Source organism: Camelina sativa, chromosome 8, assembly GCF_000633955.1.
Source record: "Camelina sativa cultivar DH55 chromosome 8, Cs, whole genome shotgun sequence".
NCBI classification, from domain to species: domain Eukaryota; kingdom Viridiplantae; phylum Streptophyta; class Magnoliopsida; order Brassicales; family Brassicaceae; genus Camelina; species Camelina sativa.
This window is the reverse complement of record NC_025692.1, coordinates 20,122,503-20,139,312: the sequence shown is the minus strand read 5'-3', so window position 1 is coordinate 20,139,312 and position 16,810 is coordinate 20,122,503. Positions and strand designations below refer to the sequence as shown.

Here is a 16,810-nt window from a genome sequence, read left to right as displayed (position 1 = left end):
TTTTTTTTTTTTTTTTTTATTGTCAAGGGGGTTATACAGTTATACTATAAGCTATGTGAATTTAAAACCCACTAAATGTTGACTAATCATAAAACTCTGCATCTTCCGTTACACTACTCATTTATTACTATATATGGACTAATTAATATTTATGCAGTTTGAGTAGAATACCGTTTATCAAAAAGAACGAAAAGAAAAAGAAGAATGTTAGGGCTTACATCTTCTTATATATGTCAATCCGATTAGCGAGTTTGAGCACATGAGCTCCATCTATATGCAAAGAAGCTAATTAGAAGTTGGTTAGTTAGGGTAAAACGAAACCGTGAACCATGAAATTACTCTCAGTCTAATCAATTACACCACCTTTTCATTGGACCGGCTTCCATATCGACATTTTAAGCTTTCAATCTTGACTGATTTCCATCACCGAAGCAATTAGAGGAAAATTTAAACATGATCGGTTTTCTTTTTTGGCCTACGAGTTATCACTAAAACGAATTAGAAATATTATTTCTTTCATATCGACAAGTTTAGAGCAAACCTTGTAATTTAGTAATTTTTTAATACTTGTCATTTACTTATTAATTAGAGCGAGCATATGCATAGACTATTGTACTAATTATTAATCACGTTTTTTTAAAAAATTGGAAAAAATATATATATACTTCGATATATACATTGTATCATTTTTCCTCGAGAAATAAAAATGAAACCAAAAACACACAAAAGATTAAAGAAACTTCAATCGACCTTAATACAAAAGATTAGAGAAACTTCAATTAACTAAAGTTGCTACTAGGTTATAAACAGGATACCACGCGCGTACGTACAAAATATCTCTACTAGCAAGTATATATACCAGTAGCAAGCTAGCAGTTTATATTAAAGTCATTCCTTACTAGCTCCCCTTTTCCCGATAACTAAACTGAACAAGGAAAATTAAAGTGCAATGTACATGCGTAAATGCGTTACAAAGAATATAAAAGTGCGACGATGTTGAAAAAAACGTGATGATGTAAGATTGGTAATTAATAAAAATGGTATTCTCTAGCCAAGCGGCAACGCCTCTAAAGAGTTGCAGATTCTTTTTTTGTCTTTTCGTTTAGACACTAAATTCTTCCGTAAGTCAAATATACTAAATTTTCAACTAATATAAAAGTGTTAAATTTGAGAAGTAGGCATATATAAACTGTAGTCTAGTTAAAGAGACAAAATTTACAATAATAGCTCTCCTGTAATCTTGACATAAACAAGATGGTATGGAAATATACATGAGAAATACGGAATGGACAAAAGGACTGGAAAAAAAAAATTAAGGACTAATCACATCTAAATACGTGATTGAAATGTTATTCTATAGTTACAGTATTACGTCAGCGGACATTATTACTAGTTTTTTTTGTTTTTTGTTTTTTTGAATATTCTATAAACCGAAACGGAGACTTTTTGTTTTGAACGTGTTACGTGTCATCGGAAGAGGATTCACATACATGCAATATGCTCGCACCGTCGCACGTCACTGTTATTTAGTTCACTTGTTTTTTTCTTTGGTTTAAATGTTTAACTTCTTCATCACAGAGGAATCCACAACTTAGATTATGTTTTGGGTTACTCGCTACAAATTGATGTATACAATATTTAAATGATATGGACCAAAGAAAGTGACAAGGAATGAGAATTGTGGTTGACTATAATAAAATAATAATGGAAAGAATTTTGAGTCAGTTCGCTAATAACATGCAACGGTTCTCCCGCAAACGTAACGGTCGTGCATGGGGACAAGGACAAATATATATAACTATTTATATCCCAGAGGAAACATATACCTTTTTATATATTCTATTTGCTCAAGTTCGTTCTTTCCATTAACCTTATCTATACAACTGTGTGATTGGTGATTTCATAGTTGGCACTTAGAGGTTTATATCCTGATTTTTACCACTAACTGAGAGAAATATGTTACTAATCACTGTTATTGAGATGTGGTACAAAAATTCAGATTAATTATAATTATGATCTAATTGATTTTTTTTAGTGCAGAATCAATTTTGTAAACAAATTATTTAATATTCCAACATATACCGCTAAACAAGACCTAGTATTCATGACTTCACCATGTTATTTAGTCTTGTTGGAGAGAATTAGCTAGAAGGATCAAGGAGGTCGCGTCAGTTACAACAACTATAATGAGAACTAAATACAATTTTTGTTTCTGTGTGCATAGTTATATACTATTATTAATTTTCTTCATTAGTAGGGGTATTAATTAAAAATAATTTTTAGTTTGCAAGACATAATTTCACTAGAGAATCTATCTTAACTTCTTAATTGAGTTCAGCACTTCTATATAATCTCTCTGGGTATACCCTGTATATAATGTTACCAATTAATGTGTGTATAATGTATTAAAAGATTACAGTAGACCTATATATTTCTGTTTATATTAATTAGAAAAAGAAAAATATAGTCACTTATTGTAAAGACAAATATTAAGAGAAATAATCAACACTTTTGAATATTAAGAGAAATAATCAACATATTATAAAGAATACAACCCTTTTAAATATAAATGAATTATGGAGATGCAGAAAACCAGTATTAAATCTGTCTTTTGAAAATATGTCGAAAAGCATACAATATTATTTAAATTTATCAAAAATTGTGACTAATATATATATATGATATATAACTCTTGACTTTTTTTTTAGAATTTTTGTTTTCTTGTTTCATATAACAATTTTTATTAAATAAAATGGTTCAGAAATTCAAACCAAATATAATTATTTAAATTATTTTAGGTCAAAATGATTATAATGCTAAGCTTTTAGGTCATATGATTAGTCTGACTTACTTTTTGACTTACATAACTTATACATCTATGTTTATATTCTTTTTAATTATAGGCTTATAGCAAGTATATGAAAAGAAGAAAATCTGGTATTACAAATTTGTATTCTTAGAAATGGTCAGAAGGATGACAAAGGTGAAAGATAAACGGTTTTGAAAAAATAATAATTAAGGAGCATAAATTGACAAGCCACAACAAAGTATTTAGTCACCTTTCTTTAGGGTTTCTATTTCGTATTATTTTATTTATTTTTCTGACACAACAAAAATAAATTATATTAAGACAAGAGATAAACAAGGACACAATTAGTCAATAAAAGCTTTTGCCTTCATCCCTTCGATCAGCCGGATCTAAACGCCAGTTTCAGTAAGAAAACAGGAAAAAAAAAAACTAAAAAAAAATGAAAAACCCAATCGTTAGATCTTATGTTAGATCAAAAGTGCCGCGGTTGCGATGGAACTCCGAGCTTCACAACTCTTTTGTTCAAGCAGTTGAACAACTCGGTGGAGAAAATAGTAAGTGATCTATATATGATTTAGTTTTTCTTTTGAAAATTACCTAATTAAGTTCTCATTCACAATTTCTGCCATCTTGTTCTTATGAATTTTTTTTATAATTTTCACTTATCATAGTAAAATTTCTCTTTATTTTTCAACAATTTTTCTTTCTTTTTCTCTTTGGTTGATATTATTATCCTTTAAATTGCAGGAGCAACTCCGAAGATGGTTTTGCAGTTAATGGATGCCAAAGGACTCTCAATCTCACATGTAAAGAGTCATCTTCAGGTCCTAATTTTATATACATCCAGCTATACTAATTATACAAACATATGTAATTTATATATCAATATATGTGTATATTTATGAATAGTATTATCATATTTTATAAATTATGGTTCGGATATTGAACTATATATATATATATATATATATCTTTCATTTTCCTACAGATGTATAGGAGCATGAAGCTGGAAGAATCCATGCAAGGTATAGATATCATTTGCTTCTTTATTTTTTAATTTTTTTTACATATATAAACTTTTTTTTTTTGGCAAACTACATATATAAACTTATGTATTGAATATGACCATTTAAACTGAGGTTCAACATAATGTATATAATTTACATATATAAACACATGCAATTTTTGGCAGAAGAGATATTAGCAAAGAGGAGTGTTAAGAGTGACAGGACAAGTAACTTGGTGGCAATTTCAACAGTACCTTCATAACTACCAACGGCTTCGAGGCAATGCTAACTTTTTTCGAAATCAACAAAGGTTCGTCTAGCTATTAATATATATAAATAAAGCTTTAGTTTTTCTTATATATTTCTAGAGATATATATTTTCTATAATATAAATTTCTTGTAGGCAAGAAGAGGAAATGTACGAAAAAATTATAACATTTGGTGAATCAAGTGATGGAACTGAGGAAGTACCAAGTGACTATTTTACCTGCAAGTCTCTCTATGAATCATCAAAGGTAATTATCCTTTTTATATGCATATCTTTCACTATATATGTTAACATGTAGAAGTGGTGCATTCAGCTTATCTCTAATATATATATAAAATTTGTTCAAACTTGCATCTGAAATTCAGCTATATTATGATATAGAAGATCACAATAGAATGATTTTGATTTTATATCATAATCCATGTGTCGTTCTGGTTATCAAAAATTTACATGTAATTAAAGTCAGAGATAATTTTATAGTTCTGTCTATAACAGGCCCAGCTTAATAAAGCTAGAGATGATGATGAAAATGGTGATGTTGTTGTTGCTATTGATGATGATGGTAATGTTGTTGATGAACATGATGATGATGACGATGACAATGATGATACTTTGTCGTTAAACTTAATAAAAACTTCAAAAGGTGAAGAAGAATTGTCTCTTGAGCTCACTCTTGGTCTCAAAGCATAACAAGACTTCAATTTATCTTTTGTAGACATTGTTGGAAGTATATATGTTGTAGATGCATGTAACAAAGATATTAATAAGAAAGTACATAATAAATAAATCAAAATATTGTGTATTAGTGAAAATCGTCGCAAGTGGTTGTATTTTTAGATTTTACTTAGATTAAAAAAGAACCCGACGACTAATACTAGTATCATGCATGTTTTCTTTTGCTAGATCTGTTCGGACCCAATGCTAAAATGACAACAAAAAAATTTCATGTTAGATGTGACAAGTTTCAATTTTTAAATTTTTACGATGAGACTAGCAAAAAAAAAAAAAAAATTCTGTAATGAAAGAAAAGTCAGAAGCTTTTCGATATTAGGAGCATGACTGCTTTAAAACGCATCAGTTGTGGTTGTGGTTGTGGATGTGGTTATGTATGTGGAAATTTAATTTGTAGAAACGGACGGGTATATGGTCTTAGGCATTACAAAGGACCCGAATACTTGGTATAATTATTGAAAATTGATGTGTTTTCGGATAATTTGTGACTGGTTCACATCCGTTATGATAGTGGTTTAATTATATATATAACCTACCAAAAATACATATAATATATAATTTTAGAGGAAAATAAAAATTAATTAAAAAGTAATCATCATATATACATAAAAGTAAGGTTTCACTCTCTCCTTATTGGTCTATATAACATTTATTTTTTAAAAATTTAATATTTATTTTTAATTAAACAACACATTTAATCATATACATTAATGCATACTTTAAATTCATTTCATTTTTTATTACTAAATTATAACTGAAAATACATAAATTATGAATAGACTTTTTCTCCTCCATTCATTTTCATTTAAACACACTATTAATTATAATTGTAACTCTTCTAATTTAATTATTTTAGAAATGTAAATTCCATCACTTTTTATTCTATAAATAACCATTCCCACATCTTTTTCCACCATATCTCAAATCCTAAACATTTATTTTTTATAATGTTCTTGCATAGATTGAAAACCTAATTAAGAGTTTGATTATATTTTTTGTTTACTATATATTTTACATTGTTTTGAATTTTATTGTTTCTTTGTTTTATGTACTTCTTCTTTTTTTCTTTGTTTTCTTATCTTATTTTGATTTAAAATACATATGTATAATAAAATTTTGATGAACATAATAATAATATTTTGGTTATAACCATCTCATAATAAGGGAATCAAGCTAAAGAAAACATCTTAATTCATTACTTTATATGTTTGATTAGTTCTTACAAATTCATGTATATTAATTTTATTCTTAAAATTTGAAATGTTCTCATGAAAGAAAATTTTATAATATAATTATCAAATCAATTTTTCTTACCTCTCTCTTACCTCCAACAAAATTTTAATCAATATATTTTAGAATACTCATCATTATATTTAGTTTGTGATTAAACATATAATTATATAAAAATTATTATTTTAAAATTTAATTCAAATATGTACTTTAAGGCAATTTAAAATTTAATTCAAATTGCTATATAAAAAAAGCAATTTGATATTTATTTTCTTTATAGCTTTTACTACAATGATGAAAAATTAAAATTAACCCTAGCAATGTACCTTAAATTAAGGGGAATATAAAAAATTGTAATATAATCATCAAATCAAATTTTCTTAACTCTCACTTACATCCAACAAAATTGTAATACATTTATTTTAGAATAATAATCATTATATTCAGTTTGTGATTCAACATATAATTATATAAAAATCACTATTTTTAAATTTAAATTCAAATATGTACTTTAAAGATTTTTCTCTATAAAAAACAAATTGATTTTTTTTTCTATCTAGCTTTTATTACACGGATTAAAAATTATAAAACCTAGCAATATATCTTAAACTAAGGGAAATATAAAAAAATGATTAAAAAATCTTTGGGAATCATATTTTAAAACTTTGATGGCACTTCACATGATTTTATAGGAAATATGTATTTTTTACTTTCAAAATAGTTTAGTTTTTAATTATTAAATACTTTAGGTTATGTGTTATTTTATATGCATAAATTAAATTATATATTTAAATCACATAGTAAAATTTCATTTTTATTATTAATAATATTTTTTTACCTCGAATGCTCAAAAATACTAATAAAAATTATTATCAAAGTTGAACAATATAAAACAAATAACTTTAAGAGATATGTATAACATATGTATGATTATATTTAAACAAGTTATATATTTTGATATTGTATCATTTGAGTAAATAAAAGTGTAAAAATTGTTAATGATATTTAAATTAATTTGTTAAGTTTTTTATGATTATCAAATAAATTTAAATTAATTAATATATTCTATTATATAACAATCCACACATTTGCGCGGGATATTACCTAGTATACATAAAAGTAAGCTTTTTGGTCTCTCCTTATTGGTTGATTTTCATTTCATACTTTCCAATTTTTTTATTTTTTTATTTGCTTTTTAATTGTTTAATTGTTTTTAAAAATATTTTAAACCCAACTAACACAATACATTTAACTCACACATTAAAATAAAATTATAACTGAAAATAAAATAAATTATGCATTAGTCATATTCCACCATTAAATTTTATTCAAACATAATAAATTATAATTGTAACTTCCATAATTCTAAATATAACTTCCATCAATTTTTATCATATAAATAAACATTTTCTCATTCTCTCTTACTGACGTTTTTTACTTTCTCATTTTCACATTCTCTCATTCTCTTCCACTTCTCTCATTCTCTTCCACAATACCTCAAATCATTTTTCGTTCTTTTTTGTTTTCGATTTTTTATTTTTGTTGTATGGGTTACAAAAAACCAAATGAAATATCATTGTAAATTTTAATGCTAGATTTTAGTTTTAGAGACTACATGATATATATTTTACATTGTTCTTATTTTTAAAGATGCATATCCATTATCTAATTTGGATTATCATCTTAGACCATCTCCAATGATTTTCTCTATTTTTTCCTCTATAATAGAGGGTCTCTATAATAGATATGATTTTTACTCCAATAGTTTTCCCTATTTATTCCTCTATAAAAGAATATGCTAAATAGATACTATTTTTATTTTATAATTAACACCTTTTATTTACAAAAATTGCAAACTAACTCATTTTACTTTAAATTTTGTAACACTTTCATAAAATTAGCTTTTGCAAATAGTAGTCTCAATTTTTTAGAATAAATATTTATACGTAAATTTATATTATTAGTTCTTAAACATACTTATTTTATTTATTTTGGTCATAAATAAAAGAAGTTAAAGATTAAGATGACTACTTTGCAAATAAAATAGTTCAACTCTATTTATAGAGGAAAAAATAGAGTTCCTCTATATATAGAGAAAAAAATAGCATTATTGGAGATGCTCTTATAAGTAATCATTCTCTCCTCCTCTCCCACCAATATCAAATGTTGTTATATCTCATATGTATTGTAAGAGTTTGATTCTATATTTTAATTTAGAAATTATTACATACATTTAACATTGTTTTTAATTTTTATTTTATTTATATAAAAATAAAACATTTCTTTTCTATTTCTTGCCTTTCTAATCTATTCATATTTATTTTTTAAATTTCATAGTTAAATTTAAATTAACATATGTTAGTTTTAATAAAAAAATCAAGTTTATTTGAGAATTAGATGTCCCTATTCATTTTAAACGATCAATGTGTAACATATTATACTTCTGAACCAAATTATGAACCCACCAACACTCACTTTTAAATTAAATGATTTTTAATTTTAGGAGTTGAAAAAGTATAAAAATTTGTTTGTAACTCCCATAATAATATCATAATAGTGTTCTCAATGAATTTAATTTAAGATAATAGAACATGTTAGAAATGTATTAATATGCACTTAATTGCACTTTTGTAACTCTCAAATAGTTAAATTTGATACATTGATTTATGTATTATCTATTAAAAGAAATGTGTATATCTCACTATAACCCTCATGGCCTCATATTTCAAATCTCACATAATTTTATAAATTCTATAATATCATTATTTTTTCCTTGATTTAACTCAATAAAAGTTTCAGTTTATTTGAATAGGATATACATGTAATATATGATGCATAGTTTAATCTTATCATATTTTACTCGAAAATATATACTTTGTTGTTTGTTACTTTCAATTGTAGTCATTTCCTTTTTTCTATTTGTATATAAATATAATTTCAAATGAATTTTTAATGTTTTAGTCATGTTATTTTTCTGTATTTGTATATAAACATAATTTTAAATGAATTTTAAATTTCTTTCGATCTTATGATTAAATGAATTTTTCATTTCTTTCAATCTCATAAATTTTTAATCGCGGTTTTTAAAATAACGTTAATTAAACAACTTTATATTATGATTTGTTTGTAGTGATTCCATGTATATGTGATAAATTTTTAAAAAAACTAATAATCTTTGATTACAAAATCAAATATTATATTCTTTTAATTAAACTTTTAGTTGATCTCAAAATTTTACATTTATTTTCAGAAAATTGATGAATGTTAGACAATAGCCTAAATAAATTTAAACTTAAAGTAAAATGTCAAATTTTAATGTTATAATAGAAGTATATATATATATATATATTAGTTTTAAAAGATGAAACTTAAGTTGCATTCTAGGTCTTAACGTTTGTTAACAAAAGAAAATAGTATTTATGTTTATGTGTCTATTATGCAATAATATGTTAATTATTTTTTCCATATGAAACATTATCATTTTATATAAATCAAAGTCCATACACAACTAAAGACTTTAACATAATAACCTAATAAAGTATTTGCTGTTTTTTTATTTTATTTTTATGGAAAATGTATTAGTCTAATAATCTATTGTAAGACTCTCTTAGTTATATATGTATGAGACACTGCAAACCTACTGTTTATTATTTTGATTTTTTTTCTTAATTCTAAATCTCTTTAAGCTATCACCATAAATAAATAAAAAATATGCATAACTAACACCACAAAATAAATTTTATGAAAATATGTATCACAATGATTTTAAAATATGACTACAACTACAAAAATATATAGCATATGACATGTAAGATACAATATGACTTAATTGCACTAGATATATTATCATCAAAAGAAAATTTGATTTTTTTACTTTATTTAAAGTCATGCAACGTAGTCTTTAAATTTTGATATATACTGAATAAACAAAATAATAATAACATGTTAATTTATATTATTTTTCCAAAATAGAATAATGATTATATAAGAACTCACGCGTAGCGTGGGCTAACACCTAGTAAAAAATTAAACTAATTAAAGATATTTTATCTTAAGACATTTGGAACATTTTTCTATTTAAAACTTATTTTAATCTATTTTTATTTAGGAATTTTTTATAATTATATCTAACAAGAGATAATAATGTTTTTTAAATAAATTACTATTCCTAATTTTGCTATATATACATATATATATATATATATAGTTTTGAACCATCCATATACCGCAACTGCTCCATGAAAATAGCTTGTAATATTTAGCAGATTAAAAAAAATTCAAGCGACCCATAGTGGTATAAAGCGATTTGTGTGTTTGTCGTCAAGCACTAGCAACCACAATCACTTGTAAGGTTACGTTTTGCAGGAAAACAAATTAAGCCCTAAGGTGTTCATAAATCATTTACCAAATGCTCTTAAAGGTGGTGTTTTAAAGATTTGGTAGGATTTTAATATTTTAGAATTTTGAAAGATTTAGTAAGTTTTTATGAGATTTGATTGTGTTTTAGAGTTTTTCTATTTTAAGAAAAGAAAATGAAATGTGATTCTATGAGATTTGACTATTAAACTTTGAGTGATTTTATAATATTTTATAACACAATACCAAAAGAAAATCAGATCAATAGTTGGAGCTATGTCCTCAGTTCATGTAAAACTTAAACCCAGAAACTGATCACATTAGTTGAATCAATGGTGATGTATTTTTTTTTTTGTGTCCAAATAATAATCTGATCGAACTCTCCATGAGCTCAAATCCAGAAACTGATCCAAACCAATAGAATTCATTATCCCCTTACTCTGCCTCTGATGATGTTGCGGCAAACCCAAAAAACTTGATGGTTCAGGCTGAGATTGGTGGAGAAGGTGGCTGATGATAGGCGGGGGTTTTTGGCTTCAAGATCTTCAGTCTTTTTTTTTTCTCTAAAATCTTTCAAAATTCCACCTCTATAGGTATGATTTTGATTGTCATATTTTTCAACTAAAAAATAAAAGAAAGTCTCTTAAAATCATCTAAAGTAGCAAGTTTTAAAAAAAAGTTGTGATAAATTGAATAACAAGAGATTTCAAGTAGGTTTTAAAAATTACTGATTGAATAACAAGAGATTCTATATTATTTTAAAGGATTTTACATAAATCTTAAGTTGAATAACATAGGATTTCAGAAGGTTTTTAAAAATCCTCAATTGAATAACAAAGGATTTTAAGAATACTCTACAATCCTTTAGAATATCAAATTCAATACCCCCTCTTAATTTTGTATGTGATTTAGATGATTTTATACATTGAAGATGTTGGAATTTGAAACTGACTGATAATAAAAGGTAAGCAAATATGTTTAGTGGTCTGACTTCAGTTATTTTGATATTGTTGTAATTTTGGACTCAACAACGATTGCGATGAGCTCAAATCACCGTTTTAGTGGGTATATATAATATCATGAGTATACTATTTCGATGGTATATTGAAAACAGAATATACTTTCAAAATTTTCCGAGCTTAGAGAAAAAATAGTATTATGCGATATTTCTACTAAAATTTAGAAAATGTAGTTTTGCAATTTTTCTTATTTGAGGTTAAAACTATTTATGCAATTTTTTGGCAAAAAAATTGTGAATTGGAAAATTTGAATAAATAAATATAAATCAGCGTTTTTTTGTTTTGAAAAGAAAATAATAATTTAGTGGTTATATGGTGCTTGTAGAATAAGTTAGTTCTTTGATTTTGATAAATGATGATAATTTATAGATTTCTGGTTTAAAATAATATTATTTTATTATAAAATAGAAAACTATACGTTATTAACATGGTTTTAGTTATGATTGTAAATGTAGTTCTTTTTAAACATTTTCATTAAAAAAAAACTATATAGAAAAGAACTCGAATTTGAAAGACATGGAAAACTCTAGCTGCGTGGGGACTGCGATTCTGAATAACCAAGATGAGAGTATGGAAGATGATGGTCAGCCACCCTGGGATGTTCCGGATGGGTCTCTGACATGGATGGATAAGGTTCAAGGGATTGGAAATGTAGCGATTCAGGTTCCGGAAAAGGTTTTGGATAATGCTTTTGTGCAATCAAGGATGGGTTTGAAATTCCCCGATGGGGAAAAGGGGGAGGCAGTGGTTACGATTGGGCAAGAATTTTTGGAAGCGATGAATGGGTTATACCTGCGGTGTATGATAGTGAAAGTGTTGGGTCCTAGCATCACGATTGCAACGCTGAGACGGAGATTGAAAGAGTTGTGGAAGTCGAAGGGGAGGATGTTTGTTTTGGATTTGCCAAGACAATTTTTCATGATTCGTTTTGATTCCGACGAGGATTATATGCCAGCGGTGATTGGGGGTCCATGGAGAGTGCTAGGGAGTGTCTTGATGGTTCAAGCATGGGATCCAAGTTTTGATCCACTGCAAGATGAGATTGTTAATACACCGGTTTGGGTGCGGATATCAAATTTGCCAATCAATTTCTATCATAGAAAAATTGTGATGGGTATAGCCGAGGGCTTGGGGAAACTTATTAGGGTGGATTTAACAACTCTGGGAGTGGAAAGGGCGAGATTCGTTTGAGTTTGTGTGGAAGTGAGTCTGAAGAAGTCTTTAAAAGGTACAATTATGGTGAATCGGGAAAGGTACTATGCGTCATATGAAGGGTTGAACCATATTTGTTCAGGGGGTGGTGTGTTTGGACATATGGTGAGTACTTTTCCTAAGCGGGCTGCATCCCAAATTTTCCAAAGCACTGTGCAAATGCGTGAGTTGAGTCTTGTCAGGGAGGAGCAGGACATGGATGGGTTTACGCAAGTAAGGAGTTCTTGTAGGTGGTCTGCTGCATCTGCGAGTTTGGTGTTTGCAGCAGGGGGCTCTAGGGAGAAAGGAAAAAGTGTAAGGGTGGATAAGGATACAGAGGGGGACAATGTGTGTATGGTGGTCTCGAACAGATTTCGTGGTCTGGTAGGGGAGGATAAGAGCCATCATGCTAATATCTCAAAAGAAGATAATAAAGAGAATGCGGAAACCTAGAATATTCCAGGAGGCCGGAATGGGAGTTCTGGGAAGGTGCATGAGGGGAAGAGAGTAGTGGAGAGGGTTGTTCTTTGCGGAGGAGAATCAGAGAGAAGGACTGGGGGGAGTAAGTTTTGGAAAGGGACAAGTGCTAAGAGTAAATGGTTGAAAGGAAATGTGTCTACTAGAGGGTTAGTGTTTGGTCCCACAAGAGCAGACAGTGGTGGTCTCTCATATGGGAAACACGTTCGAGTAGACAATGAGGATGTGGGGCATGAAGGGGGTGTGTTCACGAGTTCATGTCAAGTGGCTGCAGGTGGGACAAAGTTATTTAGCACCGTTGGGGGTAAATAACGCTTTTCCTCGGCTGTTCTAAAAGGATTATTTAAATTTATCATTAATTGCATGTTTTGGAATTGCTAGGGAGCGAATAAACCCAATTTTTGAAGGTCGATGAGATATGTATTAAAAAAGTTTGATACTGATGTTTTAGCATTGTTTAAGACACATGCTGCAGGGGATAGAGCAAGTAGGATATGTCAACGACTGGGTTATGAGAGCTCATACCGTGTGGATGCAGTTAGACAAAGTGGAGGACTATGGTTATTGTGGCGGTCTAGTGTGGGCAGGGTGGATGTTGTAACATCATCATGTCAGTTTCTATATGAGAATAGTGAAGGAGGATGAGATTGTAGACTTGGTGGTAGTATATGAAGCCTCGACAATAAGCTGACGTAGTGAGTTGTGGAAATAGTTGCGTGGGGTGATCAGGGGAGTTAATGGACCACTGACTGTGGGTGTAGAATTTAATACCATATTGTGAGTTGATGACCAAACATGTGGGAATGGTAGGTTGTCGTCAGACTCAATTGCTTTTGGGCAATTTGTGATCTAGCTCTGATTGATATTGCGTTCAAAAGGAGTCAATTCACTTGGAATAGGGGGAGAATTGCGAGTAACTTTGTGGCCAAACGGAGGTTCTGTGACAAAGTTTGTGTAGGAATTTTTTGAATCTGATGTTTTGCCGGAAACAACAAATGGTGTTAATTGCTAAGGTTGCTAAGCCAGAGCGTATTACACAATTTTGATAAGTGAGTCTGTGCAATGTACTTTTTAAAATTATAACAAAGATAATGGTTATTCGGTTGAAGACTGTGATTTCGAAGCTCATTAGTCCATCTCAGTCCAGCTTTATCCCAGGAAGGCTGAGTGTGGATAACATAGTTGTGGTGCAGGAGGCGGTGTATTCTATGAGACACAAAAAGGACGGAAAGAGTGGATGTTATTGAAGCTAGATTTTGAAAAGGCTTATAACCAGATAAGGTGGGATTTTCTGGAGGAAACTCTCGTAGCTGCGGGTTTATCTGAGGGTTGGGTTAAAAGGATCATGGCAGGAGTAACAAATCTGGGAATGAGTGTTTTATGGAATGGTTAGAGAAAAAATTCATTTAAGGCGGCTTGGGGATTGCGACAAGGGGATCCGCTCTCGCCATATTTATTTGTTTTGTGCTTAGAACGGTTGTGCCATCATATTGAAGCTGCAGTTGGGAAAGGGGATTGGAAGCCAATAGCGTTATCACAAGAGGGACCAAAGCTGTCCCATGTTTGCTTTGCTGATGATTTGCTTTTGTTTGCGGAAGCATCGGTTGCAAATGTGCGGTTTATTCGAAGTGTGTTGGAGATATTTTGTTTGGATTCTGGCCAATAAGTTAGAAGTCTAAGATTTTTTTTTCAAGTAATGTTAGTCGGGATATGGAACAGTTGATTAGTGCAAAGAGTGGTATTAGCTTTACAAGAGAGTTAGGCAATAATTGGAGATGATAATCTTGAAGAAACGGATAAACAAGGAGACTTTTGGGGAAGTGTTGGATCGAGTCTCTGCAAGGTTAGCAGGCTGGAAAAGTCGTTCACTGAGCCTTGCAGGGAGGTTAACGTTGACTAAGTCTATGCTATCCTCAATACCAGTCCATTTAATGAGGGTAATCTTGCTACCAGCCTCTACTTTAAAGAGTTTGGATAAGCTGTCAAGAGCTTTTGTTTGGTGGAGTACAACAGAGAAGAAGTGACAACACTTACTATCATGGAAGAGAGTGCGTAAACCAAAACAAGAGGGTGGGCTGGGACTACGACCAACAAGTAATATGTCCTTAAACGGTTATACGCGATTGTGATCAGTGACTTTCCAGGTATGACAGATGCTTCATTTTGGTAGGGAACTCCAAATGGTAAATTTACATTGTGTTCCGCTTACTCATTGTTGACCTGGAATGATGAGGCACGCCCATGCATGGCTAACTTTTTCTCACGTGTACGGGGGGGTGGTGGCACCATAGAGGATGAGAGTGTTTCTCTGGCATGTTAGTCATGATGTGATTACGACCATTGTGGAGAGAGTGCGCATGCATATGGGGGATGGTGCAATGTGCATAGTGTGTTCTGGGGTAGAGGACTCGATTTTACATGTTTTGCGGAATTGTCCTGCAGTTTATGGGATTTGGAGGCGTTTGGTTCCTCATCGCAAGCATCATGTCTTTTTTTTATCAGACTTTGTTGCCTTGGCTCTTTGGGAACCTATGGATTAGCTCACATGCGAGCAATGGGAATTGGTCTACATTGTTTAGTATGACAGTTTGGTGGGCTTGGAATTGGAGATGTAGTGATGTGTTTGGTGTGAGAAGGACTTGTAGGGATCAGTTGAAAATTGTTAAGGATATGGCTGAGGAAGTGCGGAGAACACACTCTATGACTGCCGGTACCATGCGACGGACAGTCGGAGTACAACGGCTGATCAGGTGGGAGATACCGAGTGTTGGTTGAGTGAAACTTACAATAGACGGAGCCTCTCGTGGTAATTCGGGGTTGGCTGCTGCATGTGGAGCAATCCGGGATCGGGAGGGAGTATGGCTGGGAGGTTTTGCAATTAATATAGGGGTTTGTACCGTTCCATTGGCAGAACTGTGGTGGTTGGATTTTTACGGTCCGGGTTTAGCTCTGCTCATCCGCTGTCTTTCCTGGTACGGTTGTGACAAAGCTTTTTTTCAAGAGACTGACTAGTCCGGATTCACCACGTGTATATGAAAGCTAACCGTCTACCTGATGGGTTAGCAAACTATGCGTTTTTGTTGCAGTTAGGATTTTATTCTTTTGATTCTTGTCCGTTGAATCCTAATGGAGGATGTTGTTGGAACTATTGTTCCACGAGCTGCTCATGTATATTTTTTGTAGTTGCTTAATAATTTTATGGGAGGCAATTGTCTCCGGTTTCCTACCAAAAAAAAAAAACATTTTCATTTTCTAGATGTTGAATTACATATGAACTCTCCTTCAAAACTATCTATAGTTAAAAAAAAAAATTATAAATAGTTTTTGACACTTGTAAATTTTTGAAAATTAACATTTATTAAACCTAAATATCTTCTTTTATGAATTTTTCTTTTGGGGGAAATATAATTTTAAAATTAAAATTTATAGAAGTATATAACAAAAATTTGAATGTAGGTCCACATAATAACCAACATTACCTGTCTAAAAGAAACATTTACTAAATGACATAAGGGGGAATTTTAAAGGAGGTTGTTACTAAAGTATTTAATATAATATATTATACCATAAAATACTAATGTTAAATTAATAAGTAATAAAAAAGATTCTAAAAATAGTGATTCTATTAAACAATTTAAAATAAACTAAAAAACAAAAATATAATGCAAGTAATAATGTACAATATACAAAAACAGCTATTAGCATTAAATCTGTTATCCTT

The 16,810-nt window shown here is 29.8% G+C and overlaps 1 pseudogene; it reads left to right on the top strand.

Moving 5' to 3' along the window:
* LOC109126036 lies at positions 3,155-4,879 on the top strand (annotated as a pseudogene).